This window comes from Neoarius graeffei, chromosome 19 (assembly GCF_027579695.1).
Source record: "Neoarius graeffei isolate fNeoGra1 chromosome 19, fNeoGra1.pri, whole genome shotgun sequence".
Classification (NCBI taxonomy): domain Eukaryota; kingdom Metazoa; phylum Chordata; class Actinopteri; order Siluriformes; family Ariidae; genus Neoarius; species Neoarius graeffei.
This window is the reverse complement of record NC_083587.1, coordinates 29,094,143-29,109,415: the sequence shown is the minus strand read 5'-3', so window position 1 is coordinate 29,109,415 and position 15,273 is coordinate 29,094,143.

Here is a 15,273-nt window from a genome sequence, read left to right as displayed (position 1 = left end):
GGCGACAGTGCTAACCACTACACCACCGTGCCGCCCAGTTATGCACATTTGAAACTTTATATGTTAAAAAACCCTCTGTAATTTTCTTCTGGTCCCAAGAAGTCTTCTTCTTTTGGCTGCTCCCGATTAGGGGTCGCCACAGCGGATCTTTCGTCTCCATTGCTCCCGGTCTTCTGCATCCTTCTCTACCACATCTGCCACTTTCATGTCCTCTCTCACCACATCCATGTATCTTCTTCGTTTTCGTGTGCCTGGCAGCTCCATCCTCAACATTCTCCTTCCAACATGCTCTGCATCTCTTCTCAGGATGTGCCCAGACCATCTCAGTCTCATCTCTCTTAGCTTCATTCCTAAGCTTTGCACATGTGCTGTCCCTCTGATGTGCTCGTTCCTTATCCTGTCCAACCTCCCATCGCAAACCTTAACATCCTCAACTCCGCCACCTCCAACTCTGCCTCCTGTCTCTTCGTTAAGGGTACGGTCTCCAATCCAGACATCACAGCTGCTCTCACTACTGTCTTATACATCTTACCTTTCACTTTTGCTGGGACTTTCCGACTCCCGAAATCCTTCTCCAACTGCTCCACCCTGCCTGCACTCTCTCTCTCACCTCACTATCACAGCCCCCATTTTCCTGCACAGTTGACCCCAGGTACTTGAATTCACCGGTCCCAAGAAGTATTGTTAATAAGTAATAATTAAAATAAGTTAGCGTGGATCACGGCGAATTTTTGTTCGGCAATTTTCGTGACCACTCGGCACATGACGTCATTCAAGACAAACAAACTGCTTGAGTTGAGTCCACTTCCATTTATTTGCATTGCCATTCAGCTTGAGTGCAGATGTGTGTTCGGGAATTTCCAAAGAAAACCCATGCCTTATTGTTGTGCAGTGAACTGTAACAGCGGGACCGGTTCAGGAAGAAGTTTTTACCTTTTTCCGAGAGACAAGAAGAGGCGAAGAGAGTGGATTGTGCGTGTGAAGCGAGAGGGTTGGCAGCCAAGTAAATACGCCACTCTGTGCTCCGATCACTTCGACGACAATTCATTTTTGAAGAATTCCCATCTGTTGGAGAGTTTAGGTGTCAGTGTCAGACAGAGAAGGCTCAAACCTGACGCTGTTCAGACAAAATTCAAACACAAAATCAAGCAGTCAAAGAAGAAATGGAGCAGCAACGCTCAAACAAAAAGGAGAAGATTTGAGTTAAACATTTTTACCTTTGCTTGCAATTGATAAGTCAAGAATCCTGAGGGATCCTGTACAATCCTTGTGGAAATGAGACAAAGGGATATTTCCTCACTTAGAGTCGGCTATAAATAGTATAATGCCGTGGATGGCAGGCTAATGTGGCCTACTGGCGCACTGTCCAGTAATCGTTACCTATATCCACTAGGGAGGGCGGTTTAATTATTCTTCAAAAGGGCTCTTATTTAGTATTACGATGAAAGGAGGAATTTATCATAACTACCAGGATAAATCGTTTGGGCGCGAGTCTTGTTGAGGTCCGGGGTCACCGCGATCAGAGTCGGCCGAGTCGCTGTCCGATTCCGAGGCCGCACGGTCAAACCAGTGAGCCACATTCACCGATTGCTTCACAACGGCCATCGGTTCATACATATATGGTTTCACCTCTCGATATACAATTTGGAGAGTTCCTACTTCAAAATCGCTATCGCTTTCAGACATTTTACACAACCTCTCACGACCAAAGTCTGTACACGTGTGCTCGGTTCGCAAGTAAACACAGAGCTGATCCCGGTCTGTTTGGCTTGAATGACATCACGACGACGGTCCCCTGGCGGTGAAAGTGCGCATAAGTGAGATGTAAACAAATCTTCGGAACTTGCGCAAACCAGTATATTTTAACCGTTTTATTCAATTTTAGGGTGCAAATTAGACACCAGGAAGATTGAATTTGCTTTTTGGGTTGTTCTTCTAGACAATAAAGTTGATATTCTACGTTCCACCTCCGATCATTGCCTATGACCTTTAATATTTTTCATTCCTTACTTGTATAAGTAATGTTGAAAATTATGTAGAATTGCTAAATGTATATACATAGTTTAAACCATTATCTCAGAATAAGTGTAACTGAAAAACAAAATCAGCTTGGAAAACCGACTTCCGGTCCAGAGAGTTTGGCTGCGTCTGAATCCTCAGTGTGTACTAACGAGGGTTCAGTACCTACTAACTGTGACTGAGTATGCAAGTGAGTAGTAACGACCAGAGGTGGAAAAACTGGATTGACAAAGTAAAAGTCCTGCTTAGGTTTTCCTTCTGCCTGTGCTCTCAACACAGGTGATTTCACCAATTAGCTCATCAACCTGGCTTAGGGGATGTGGTAATTAGGATCAGCTGGTTCATTGAATTGTCTGGAGCAAAAATGTGGCAGGGTTTTTACTTTCTGCACCCGGGTTTTTCCACCTCTGGTAAGGACACAATTGTGTTTTCTCCCCCCCCCCCCCCCCCCCCCCCCCCCCCCCCCAAATCTGTCCCTCTGAGTTACATGTCAATCCTGGGATCGAGATGCTGACCTCTTCTGCTCCTCGGACCTGCCTGATCCATCCTGATGCCCTGTGTCTGGTTGGAGTCTCATCACATCGCTCCTGTGGAGGACGGCCCCATGTGGACAGTTGAAAGTCACACCTGGAGGACGCTCTGGACACTTACAGTTATGCTTTTATGGCTGAGGACTACAGTTGACTTGCTAACTTTAGGACTGCAGTTGTCATGAACAGTTTTGCACTCAAGTTTCCATCAATGAGGAGTTTATAACATCAACGAAACTGACTTCATGTTAAAACTGTTAATGTTATAGTCATGCTGTCTGTTGTTGTCCAGGTGAGGATGGGTTCCCTTTTGAGTCTGGTTCCTCTCGAGGTTTCTTCCTCGTGTCGTCTGAGGGAGTTTTTCCTTGCCACAATCGCCATAGGCTTGCTCATTGGGGATAGATTAGGGATAAAATTAGCTCATGTCTTGGGTCATTCAGATTCTGTAAAGCTGCTTTGGGACAATGTTTATTGTTAAAAGCGCTATACAAACAAACTTGACTTGACTTGACAATTCAGATGTGCTCTTCCACCATCTTACCTGCCCTCTGACATGGAAGCATCTCCTATAACCCGGGACGGAACAGTACCGTCATGTATTTTAAAGCAGATACGCAGAACCTTTATTTTTAAATCAATTTCTGAGTGGATAGTATCTCCACCCTTGACTCTTGTATGCTGCATAAAGGGGAATAAAAATATATATTTTTGAGAGTTAAAATTGACCGCAAAGTTGGCATTCAAGCTGCCCCGCCGAGCCAGCCAGCCCTGAGTGCGTGACGTCACTGTGTAACCGGTTTTAAGGCCGAGGCCTTTTACAGCTATAGACCAAAGTCATATAAATAAAAATTTATAATGAAAGTAAGAAATACCGTCACCGACTTGCTCAACTAAGACTGATTTGACTTCATTGATTGTGGGTTGACTCTCATTAAAACAGGATGGGTGTTATAACTTATGCAACATACATGTACATGCATGCATTTTCACTGATAAAATGTAAAAGGCTAATTAAATAATCAGATGAACTGAGACAATCACATTCTGAAGCAAATTAAATAATCTTATACCGCTAACTTAAACACACAATACAAGTTACATGTATTAATCTAAATGCAGGTAAACAACGTGGTGTTTTTGTTGTTTTTTATCCAAATGAGAGTCGGGGCTTACCCGTCTATGTTCTCGCTTCTTGAAGGCCGATCTTATGGCCGATTGTTTTGAAACAATCTGACTTTCAGTTGTTCGTTCAGTTCTCCGTTCATTCACTTCTTCCATGTAAGGGCGAGATGGCAGCGAAATCCAGCAGAGAAATCAGACGGCTGCTCCACTCATTCTCTCCATACGGAGTACTCCGCCATTACTGCTCAGCTCAGGCAATTATGAAAACCCGGGACGGGACGTCACCGGTTTTAGCAACAACTGCGGGGAGGTCACTGCCCAAGCAATATGTCATGTCCCGTTCTGTCCTGGGTTTTACCAACAACCCTCAGCTCACACTCCAGGAGGACTGGTGCAACTGAACTCACTTTCTTTTTAAAAAATAAATAAAATAAATATTTTCCTTTTCTTGTTTTATTTTTCTTTAATTGTTGATACTGCACCCTCTTTCAATACAGGCTTATAGCCAACGCTTCTCAACAGATCAGAGGTTTCGTACGAGTCTTCAGCAAAATGTGCAGAGCAGAGGAGAGACCACTTTGTAGGCGCCCAATGTGCCCGTGAGCTTCTCGCAAAATGCGTCCAAATCTTTGCAGTTTGAACATTCTTGGGCCATGAATGCAACGTAAATCCATCTTCTGTCATGCTGCTGGCGGGTGCAGCAACACATCTACATGGCATGGCGATAAATTAGCTCAAAATGGAGGATCGGCGTTGCAGTCAGCTCTGTGTTTTAGTATAGCGGAAATGGCGATGAGACCGATAGACTTCCTGCTGTGACGTTACGAACGTCAAGGTCATTCACTCAGACCGCTACCTATGGTATATAAATCACTTTAATTGTAAAAATTACTACAACCCCAATTCCAAAAAAGTTGGGACAAAGTACAAATTGTAAATAAAAACGGAATGCAATGATGTGGAAGTTTCAAAATTCCATATTTTATTCAGAATAGAACATAGATGACATATCAAATGTTTAAACTGAGAAAATGTATCATTTAAAGAGAAAAATTAGGTGATTTTAAATTTCATGACAACAACACATCTCAAAAAAGTTGGGACAAGGCCATGTTTCCCACTGTGAGACATCCCCTTTTCTCTTTACAACAGTCTGTAAACGTCTGGGGACTGAGGAGACAAGTTGCTCAAGTTTAGGGATAGGAATGCTAACCCATTCTTGTCTAATGTAAGATTCTAGTTGCTCAACTGTCTCAGGTCTTTTTTGTCATATCTTCCGTTTTATGATGCGCCAAATGTTTTCTATGGGTGAAAGATCTGGACTGCAGGCTGGCCAGTTCAGTACCCGGACCCTTCTTCTATGCAGCCATGATGCTGTAATTCAGGGCTATTCAAATAATTTGGAATTGGGGCCAGTTCATGAATCTGAGGCAAAATAAGGGGCCGGAGAATATAAGTAATCACAGTAACAAGTAAAGAAATTACAACAACATACTGAAGGAGTCAATATATTTTATAAATGCAGAACAACATATGCACATAAATCCACACATGGACTGCTACTGTAATAACTTTTGTCCATTTTGAACATAAATCAGACGTCTATCAGTCTAGGTCAGCCATATCACAGATACTTAAGATTGCACTCGTTTAAGTGAGAGGCACCATCAAATTTATCTCCACCAACAAAAATAAAACCAAAGTGCATACTGTAGTATGGTACAGAAAAGAATTATAACAACATTACAGTGCGTGGTATTTTATCAAGGCAATATATTTCAAGTTGCACCCAGTTTAGGTGAGCCATATCAGTTGTTTACATTTTCATTAATTTAACTGACAGCTTAAACAACTTAAATTCCAAGTGCATCAACAAATAGAAAACCAAACTGCCATGACAGAGTCCATGGTCTCTTTTAACTCACCACTGAGTTTGGCACACAGGAGGCTTTGGTGGATAAGGCAATGTAGCGATCTCATCTGCGGAGCCGTGCGGCCAGCCCCTGATCCCTGCCCACCATGGAGGGCGCACCATCCGTCACCAGCATGTTGACGCGCGCCAAATCCAAGTTGCTCTCCTCAAAGAATGCAGAAATTTTGGTGTATAAAATCTCACCGGTGGTCTGCCCCTCCAGGGGAATTAAACCAAGCAGATCCTCGCGAAGGCGGCACGGTGGTGTAGTGGTTAGCGCTATCGCCTCACAATAAGAAGGTCCGGGTTTGAGCCCCATGGCCGGCGAGGGCCTTTCTGTGTGGAGTTTGCATGTTCTCCCTGTGTCCGCGTGGGTTTCCTCCGGGTGCTCCGGTTTCCCCCACAGTCCAAAGACATGCAGGTTAGGTTAACTGGTGACTCTAAATTGACCGTAGGTGTGAATGTGAGTGTGAATGGTTGTCTGTGTCTATGTGTCAGCCCTGTGATGACCTGGCGACTTGTCCAGGGTGTACCCCGCCTTTCGCCCGTAGTCAGCTGGGATAGGCTCCAGCTTGCCTGCGACCCTGTAGAACAGGATAAAGCGGCTAGAGATAATGAGATGAGATCCTCGCGAAAACATTCTCCATCAAAAAATCGCACATAGAGACACAGCTGCGCAACATCACTGTTATCTGTCGACTCATCCATGGCCAAAGACATCACCTCAGCCTTCCTCAGCTTGTCCAAAAGCGTCCCGAAAACATCCGATGCAAGGGACTCGACTCTCCTCATATTTGACGTGTCAGATATTGGAATTTGCTTGATCGACTCCGTAACGCTTTTTCGTGTTTTCTCATCTGTTACCACCTCATCAGTGGATGCCAGCATACACTCCTTGACTGTCTCCGAGTCTGTAAACGGCTTTTTCTTTTTTCCCAATATCCATGCCACTCGTAACGATGCCGCCATTGCTCTCTCTCTTGATCCGTACAAGTCCGGAACAATAGCTGACGTCTTTGCTCATAACAAAATGTAAGCCCTGAAATCTTCTGCTTCCGAGCAGCAGAGCCCGGCAGGAAAGTAGTGTTAAAGTTAACATGCGTTGTGTTGAAATGTCTTCTCAAATTATACTCTTTACACACGGCGAGGCACTCTTTGCAGATTAAGCACACAGGCTTCACATCGACAGCAATAAACACGTATTTCTCCATCCATTCATTGTTGAAGTGCCTGTCCTCTGAGTCAGTTTTTCTTTTCTTTAAGGTAGAGAGAGACATTTTGTCTCATTAGCTTGTCTTCTTGCTTGAAAGAAAGTCAGAGCGGTCAGAGCGTTGCACTAGACCGCGCCGCGAATGGCGACTTTTGATTGGTCATTTAAATGACCAATCAAAAATAGCCATTCGTGGAAGCCGTGAGGTCCCCCAAAATATATGTCCGGCTAAAACAGCTATATTTTACCTGTTTTTCCACCATGACTTAAATGTGCGCGCAAACCACATGTGCTACAGTGGTGCTTGAAAGTTTGTGAACCCTTTAGAATTTTCTATATTTCTGCATAAATATGACCTAAAACATCATCAGATTTTCACACAAGTCCTAAAAGTAGATAAAGAGAACCCAGTTAAACAAATGAGACAAAAATATTATACTTGGTCATTTATTTATTGAGGAAAATGATCCAATATTACATATCTGTGAGTGGCAAAAGTATGTGAACCTTTGCTTTCAGTATCTGGTGTGACCCCCTTGTGCAGCAAGAACTGCAACTAAACGTTTCCGGTAACTGTTGATCAGTCCTGCACACCGGCTTGGAGGAATTTTACCCCATTCCTCCGTACAGAACAGCTTCAACTCTGGGATGTTGGTGGGTTTCCTCACATGAACTGCTCGCTTCAGGTCCTTCCACAACATTTTGATTAGATTAAGGCCAGGACTTTGACTTGGCCATTCCAAAACATTAACTTTATTCTTCTTTAACCATTCTTTGGTAGAACAACTTGTGTGCTTAGGGTCGTTGTCTTGCTGCATGACCCACCTTCTCTTGAGATTCAGTTCATGGACAGATGTCCTGACATTTTCCTTTAGAATTCACTGGTATAATGCAGAATTCATTGTTCCATCAATGATGGCAAGCCGTCCTGGCCCAGATGCCGCAAAACAGGCCCAAACCATGATACTACCACCACCATGTTTCACAGATGGGATAAGGTTCGTATGCTAGAATGTAGTGCTTTCCTTTCTCCAAACATAACGCTTCTCATTTAAACCAAAAATTTCTATTTTGGTCTCATCCATCCACAAAACGTTTTCCAATAGCCTTCTGGCTTGCCCTTGTGATCTTTAGCAAACTGCAGATGAGCAGCAATGTTCTTTTTGGAGAGCAGTGGCATTCTCCTTGCAACCTTGCCATGCACACCATTGTTGTTCAGTGTTCTCCTGATGGTGGACTCATGAACATTAACATTAGCCAATGTGAGAGAGGCCTTCAGTTGCTTAGAGGTTACCCTGGGGTCCTTTGTGATCTCGCCGACTATGACATGCCTTGCTCTTGGAGTGATCTTTGTTGGTTGACCACTCCTGGGGAGGGTAACAATGGTCTTGAATTTCCTCCATTTGTACACAATCTGTCTAATTGTGGATTGCTGGAGTCCAAACTCTTTGGAGATGGTTTTGTAACCTTTTCCAGCCTGATGAGCATCAACAACACTTTTTCTGAGGTCCTCAGAAATCTCCTTTGTTCGTGCCATGATACACTTCCACAAACGTGTGTTGTGAAGATCAGACTTTGATAGATCCCTGTTCTTTAAATAAAACAGGGTGCCCACTCACACCTGATTGTCATCCCATTGATTGAAAGCACCTGACTCTAATTTCACCTTCAAATTAACTGCTAATCCTAGAGGTTCACATACTTTTGCCACTCATGTATATGTAATATTGGATAATTTTCCTCAATAAATAAATGACCGAGTATAATATTTTTGTCTCATTTGTTTAACTGGGTTCTCTTTATCTACTTTTAGGACTTGTGTGAAAATCTGATGATGTTTTAGGTCATATTTATGCAGAAATATAGGAAATTCTAAAGGGTTCACAAACTTTCAAGCATCACTGTATAGGAGACTATCCATATGTAATAATTACAGTACACTCTAAGGGCCGGTACAAAATTTCTCAGGGGCTGGACCCGGCCCGGGGGCCGCCAATTGAATAGCCCAGCTGTAATTGATGCAGTATGTGGTTTGGCATTGTCATGTTGGAAAATGCAAGGTCTTCCCCGAAAGAGACGTCGTCTGGATGGGAGCATATGTTGCTCTAAAACCTGGATATACCTTTCAGCATTGATGGTGTCTTTCCAGATGTGTAAGCTGCCCATGCCACACGCACTAATGCAACCCCATACCATCAGAGATGCAGGCTTCTGAACTGAGCGCTGATAACAACTTGGGTCGTCCTTCTCCTCTTTAGTCCGAATGACACGGCGTCCCTGATTTCCATAAAGAACTTCAAATTTTGATTCGTCTGACCACAGAACAGTTTTCCACTTTGCTGCAGTCCATTTTAAATGAGCCTTGGCCCAGAGAAGACGTCTGCGCTTCTGGATCGTGTTTAGATACGGCTTCTTCTTTGAACTATAGAGTTTTAGCTGGCAACGGCGGATGGCACGGTGAATTGTGTTCACAGATAATGTTCTCTGGAAATATTCCTGAGCCCATTTTGTGATTTCCAATACAGAAGCATGCCTGTATGTGATGCAGTGCCGTCTCAGGGCCCGAAGATCACGGGCACCCAGTATGGTTTTCCGGCCTTGACCCTTATGCACAGAGATTCTTCCAGATTCTCTGAATCTTTTGATGATATTATGCACTGTAGATGATGATATGTTCAAACTCTTTGCAATTTTACACTGTCAAACTCCTTTCTGATATTGCTCCACTATTTGTGGGCGCAGAATTAGGGGGATTGGTGATCCTCTTCCCATCTTTACTTCTGAGAGCCGCTGCCACTCCAAGATGCTCTTTTTATACCCAGTCATGTTAATGACCTAATGAGTTGCAATTTGGTCCTCCAGCTGTTCCTTTTTTGTACCTTTAACTTTTCCAGCCTCTTATTGCCCCTGTCCCAACTTTTTTGAGATGTGTTGCTGTCATGAAATTTCAAATGAGCCAATATTTGGCATGAAATTTCAAAATGTCTCACTTTCGACATTTGATATGTTGTCTATGTTCTATTGTGAATACAATATCAGTTTTTGAGATTTGTAAATTATTGCATTCCGTTTTTATTTACAATTTGTACTTTGTCCCAACTTTTTGGAATCGGGGTTGTAGTTTAGATTTATTGTGAACGCTTAAAAAACTATTCCTGTGCCATTCTTGAGGTCTCAAGGCATTTATAAACGAAAGTGAGGCCATGGCTCTATGTATATGCTTTAATGTGGCGTCACGTATTTTCTTATATTTGCCTTCCAGGTTTTTATATGCTGTTCCGTCCCATGTATAACAAGTGTTCCGTACCGCAATACCATTTTTTTGACATTTATTTACATAATGTACCACCTAAAAAACATTTCCAAACTAAGAGGACTTATATCAAAAAATGATCTGGAAAAACTAATACATGCCTTCATCTCTAGTAGGGTTGATTACTGCAATGGCCTTTTCACAGGCCTGCCAAAAAAGACCATCAAACGACTTCAGCTGGTTCAAAATGCAGCGGCGAGGGTTCTCACACGAACAAAAAGAACAGAGCACATTACTCCAATTCTAAGGTCCCTTCACTGGCTTCCAGTAAGCTACAGAATTGACTTTAAAGCATTGCTGCTGGTATACAAATCTCTAAATGGTACAGGGCCCAATTACCTCTCTGATATGTTGCAGCGGCCTAACCCAATCAGATCTACCAGATCGCAACAGAAAAATTTACTATTAAAACCTGTTGTTAAAACAAAGTGTGGTGAAGCAGCTTTTAGCTACTATGCAGTACAGCTATGGAACCAACTGCCAGAGGACATCAAAAATGCTCCTGCTGTTGGCAGCTTCAAATCTAGGTTAAAGACCAAGCTGTTTTCAGATGCTTTCTGTTAAATAATTAATATTGTCTTCTTTACATTTTTTATAATCTTTACTTTCTCTGCATGTTTTAAATTTACTTTAACTTTATTCTATTTTATTCTTTATTCTATTCTGCTGGAGTTTTTTTCTCATCCTATTTGAACTACTACTTCATTTTATTATTTTATTTTTACTATTGTTTAATTCTTATTATTTTCTTTTAATTCTTTTAATTAATTGTTTTAGAATAAAAATAAAATTATTTTATGTAATTTTATTTCTCTATTGTTTACTGTTTTTGTTTTTACTTCTGTAAAGCACATTGAACTGCCATTGTGTATGAAATGTGCTATATAAATAAACTTGCCTTGCCTTGCCTAATGTATAATCTTACCTTTTTTGTTCCAGTTTCACAGAGACATGTGTCACGTCCACCATTTTATTAATCGGTACTAACATTAGTCATCCTGCCTTTATAGATGAACCCGTCCCGTCACGTATGATAAATAAAGTTTGAAGAACAACAAAATATATTGTTTAGTCATTTTATTGTCAAAACATAAAATTTAACTACTATTTATTCATCTATTTTACAATTTCTTGCCTCTTCCCCGACCTCTACCTTTTTGTTTCTTCAGATGACATTGTACACATTTCAAATTCTTTTTTTTTTTTATCTGTGCTTCTGTTTTATGACCCATATTTTCACAATCAGTGTGAAACCACATTTTGCATTCATTGCACATAAAATACAAATCTGAATCTTCTGGTAACTTATAACTAAAGTAAAGCCTTTCTACATGAATGGTTCTGTATCTATCAGTTTTCTCAACAATTTTATGTGGGAACAAGTTTGTTTTGCATACAAGTATGTAAGTGCTCTCTCATGACCTGAACATCATACTCGACAGTACATGGGTCAATGCCATGTAAAATACTGACACAGTTTGCTATGGCAAATACACCACAGGAATTAGTATCAGGTTGGGATTGAACATCTATAAATTTCAAAACTAGTGACATTGATGACACTGGTCTTGCAAACCGAGCCACACTTCTTAAACAGAGTAGGGTAGTTGCCACCTCCACTGTCTAACACATCAACATCTCCATCATGACAGTTAAAAGTGGAGACGACTATCCAGTGAGAACCCATCCCAACAGAATGGCGCTCATTCTGCCACACGGAATTTCTTTGTGATGTCACGCCGAGGTATCTTCCATAATTGGAGTTCCGGGCTTTTAGATCAATTTCGATTGAAAATATTGTGAATATAACGTTAATACAATGTGATGGGATATAATAATACTGGGTAATCAAAGAATACATGACATGTGAGTGCAAGATGTTAAGTATGAAACCCCTGAATATTTAGAAAACGTAACGTCATTGTAATGTACCATCCCGTTCCGGTTCATACTTTCCGTACCGGGTTATGGGAGACACCGACCTGGACAGGTACTCACCACTGCAACAACTTCACTTGTTGAAAAAGGTTTCACGTCGAACAGCCATCTTCTTTCTGTTTTTCCTGGGGGAATTCTTCTTTGGTTATTTGGAGGAGGATTCAACTGAATTATGGGATATCGTAGTGTGGTATGTTTGCATACTGCAGATTTCCTCGATCTGTTCGACTGCTATTAAACACCTATTGAATTTTCGGACACCCCACATACTGCTTTCTGCATAGTACGAGAACAGCGACTACAATTATCGATATTCCATAATTATCGACACCTTTTCAGATTTACCAATAAAAAACAATTTTACAAACTTGAGTTTCAGTTACAACAGTCATTATTGGCTAATTAATCAACTGGAAAACCCTCTTGCACTTTGATCTTGTCATCTGATGACAGCTCGTTACCTGAGCTGGAAGCTTTTTTAGCATGATCAGCAATTTGAGGAAAACCCAGACATTATCATCACAGGTAAGTATGGTGGAAAGATCATGGACATGTTTTTACTGATCAAATTCACCAATATTTCATGATCTCCTTGTCGAAACCTACTTTGTTTCTTGCGCTTTCATTTAATAATTATTCATGCACAATTTATGTATCAAAAGTCTTTTCGACTTTTGCAATGGCCAAAAGATCATTAAGGTGTCGATAACTGTAGCTGCCACTCTAGTATGGAAGTATGAGTGTTTGGATGCAGTCTTTGTTTGTATTTGGATTGGTCCCTTGCCAATCATTTTATAGACACGCCCCCAATGCCCCTTCGCATCTTCATAAATCTCCTCATGATGAGAAGTTGTACGTTTATGGGGCTGTAACTTGGCTTTCAAGCCGCTGAACGTCTTACTGCACGTGAAAGTGATGCCATGACAGTCCTTGCTAATAGTAAATCGAGTTAACATCAGGGCTTTGAACTGGTTCAAGGAACGAAAACGAAAACCGGGAACTTTTTCTATTTCACATGGAACAGAAACGAAACCAGAAACTTTATTATTTTTTATGTTCCGGAACAGAAACGCTTATTAAAAATAATGGTAACCGGTTAATACCGGTTTTTATTTCGTTCCTCAAAGTTTCCGTAGCCTACAAATAAAAAAGTCATTCTTCTCCTGCGCAAGTTTCTATGACCCGCTGGGGTTCACTTCCTGTGTGACGTTCGCTGACTGAATGGAGAGAGCGGGAAGGTGGACTGCTATCACGTCTCCATGTGATAATAAGTGAGTAAGTGCATTACTGAGTGTCTGAGCAAAGAAGAGCCTGAACGATGCAACCTCCCTATTGGCTGTTTATTGGCTGTTTGTAAAAATGTATCAGTTGTTGCCCCTCCCACGGGAATCATCGCGAGCTCGAGAGACGAGACCTGACGAGTTAGTTCGTAGCAGAACAAAATGTCTGGACACAAATCGGGTTTTCAGAAAAGGAAAGAAAATAAACGGAGGGTTGAAAATACAAAAAAGGAGGCAGAAAATGCAAAACGAGTTTTAAGGTAGGACAAATGGTTAGTTTTCTGAGGCAGCCCGCCGTGGCTGCAGGCTTTCAGTTGTGTCATTGAATGGTTAGTTTTCTGAGGCAGCCCGCCGTGGCTGCAGGCTTTCAGTTGTGTCATTGAATGGTTAGTTTTCTGAGGCAGCCCGCCGTGGCTGCCTGCAGGCTTATTTATTATAGCCCATTTAGTTAAAATAGTTGATATAAAATGTTTATAGTTATAGTTATGTGATGGTTGTCCTGATTTAGACTTTTTTTTTTTGGGGGGGGGGGGGGGGGGGGGGGGGTTGCGCGATGTTGCACCCGGGTCCAGATTAGGGCAGAACCGGCCCTGGCCACATTTCAGGTGTAGTTTGTTTTATGTATGTATGTACTTGCATAGATGTGTACTTGGTCTTCCAATATGGCGCCTAACAAAATCTCGCGGCGCGGTGACGTCATGCGGTAGCCCTCTATAGGGCCTGAATAGCCTTTGGTAACACACTAAACGAATTATCTTTCATTTTTGGCACTTTTTCTGTTTGTGTAGATGGGAAGACATACTGAGAATCCAAATCGCCAACATTTGAAATAATAGTTTTGAATTATTTCTTGTCTTATTTAATGAAGGTTGTAATAGAATTAGCCTACATTTGGCTTAAGCTGGATGAGACAGAGACATTATTTTATAGCCATTTGTTAAACAGCTGACAGGGAACGTAATTAACCATTCCGGGAACGAATTTTTTTTTGTTCTAACCGGTTCGGGAACGGCTATTTAATGGTGGAACCCAAAACCGGAAACGTTAAAATTCCATTTCTGTTCGGAACAAACCAATAGGAAAAAAATTCTGGTTCAAAGCCCTGGTTAACATACTAACTCCAGTTGAACCAGTATAAGATTTGAGGTCGGAGCTTTGTGTCCATGGATGGAAATGGGGATATGGTCAATGATTAAAAATAATTTACATCTTATTCAACTCCATATATTTACCCATTAGAGACCTGCTTTTCCATAATGCACCTTTACCAAGTGTATAGTTTTAGATAATTTGCTATATGTGAGAAAAACTTTCTAATGTTAAAATTAAAATAGAGCTATACTCTCGCATCCCTGTCCTGATTAATTGGATTTATCTAACAAGTTACCCTAAAATCACCCTTCCACCTTCTGATGCCAGTATATGAGAATATATTTTTAAACAGAGCATATAAATAGAGTAGACTAATTTGTGTATACGGTACATCAGCACTCTTTTAATCCATCCATTATCTGTAGCCACTTTATCCTGTCCTACAAGGTCGCAGGCAAGCTGGAGCCTATCCCAGCTGACTACGGGCGAGAGGCGGGGTACACCCTGGACAAGTCGCCAGGTTATCACAGGGCTGACACATAGACACAGACAACCATTCACACTCACATTCACACCTACGGTCAATTTAGAGTCACCAGTTAACCTAACCTGCATGTCTTTGGACTGTGGGGGAAACCGGAGCACCCGGAGGAAACCCACGCGGACACGGGGAGAACATGCAAACTCTACACAGAAAGGCCCTCGCCAGCTGCTGGGCTCGAACCCGGACCTTCTTACTGTGAGGCGACAGCGCTAACCACTACACCACCGTGTCACCCCCACTCTTTGAATATTTTTTTAAAAATAAATAACTTAAATAACAGTCTTCATAATAATAAAACAACATGTAATTTTAA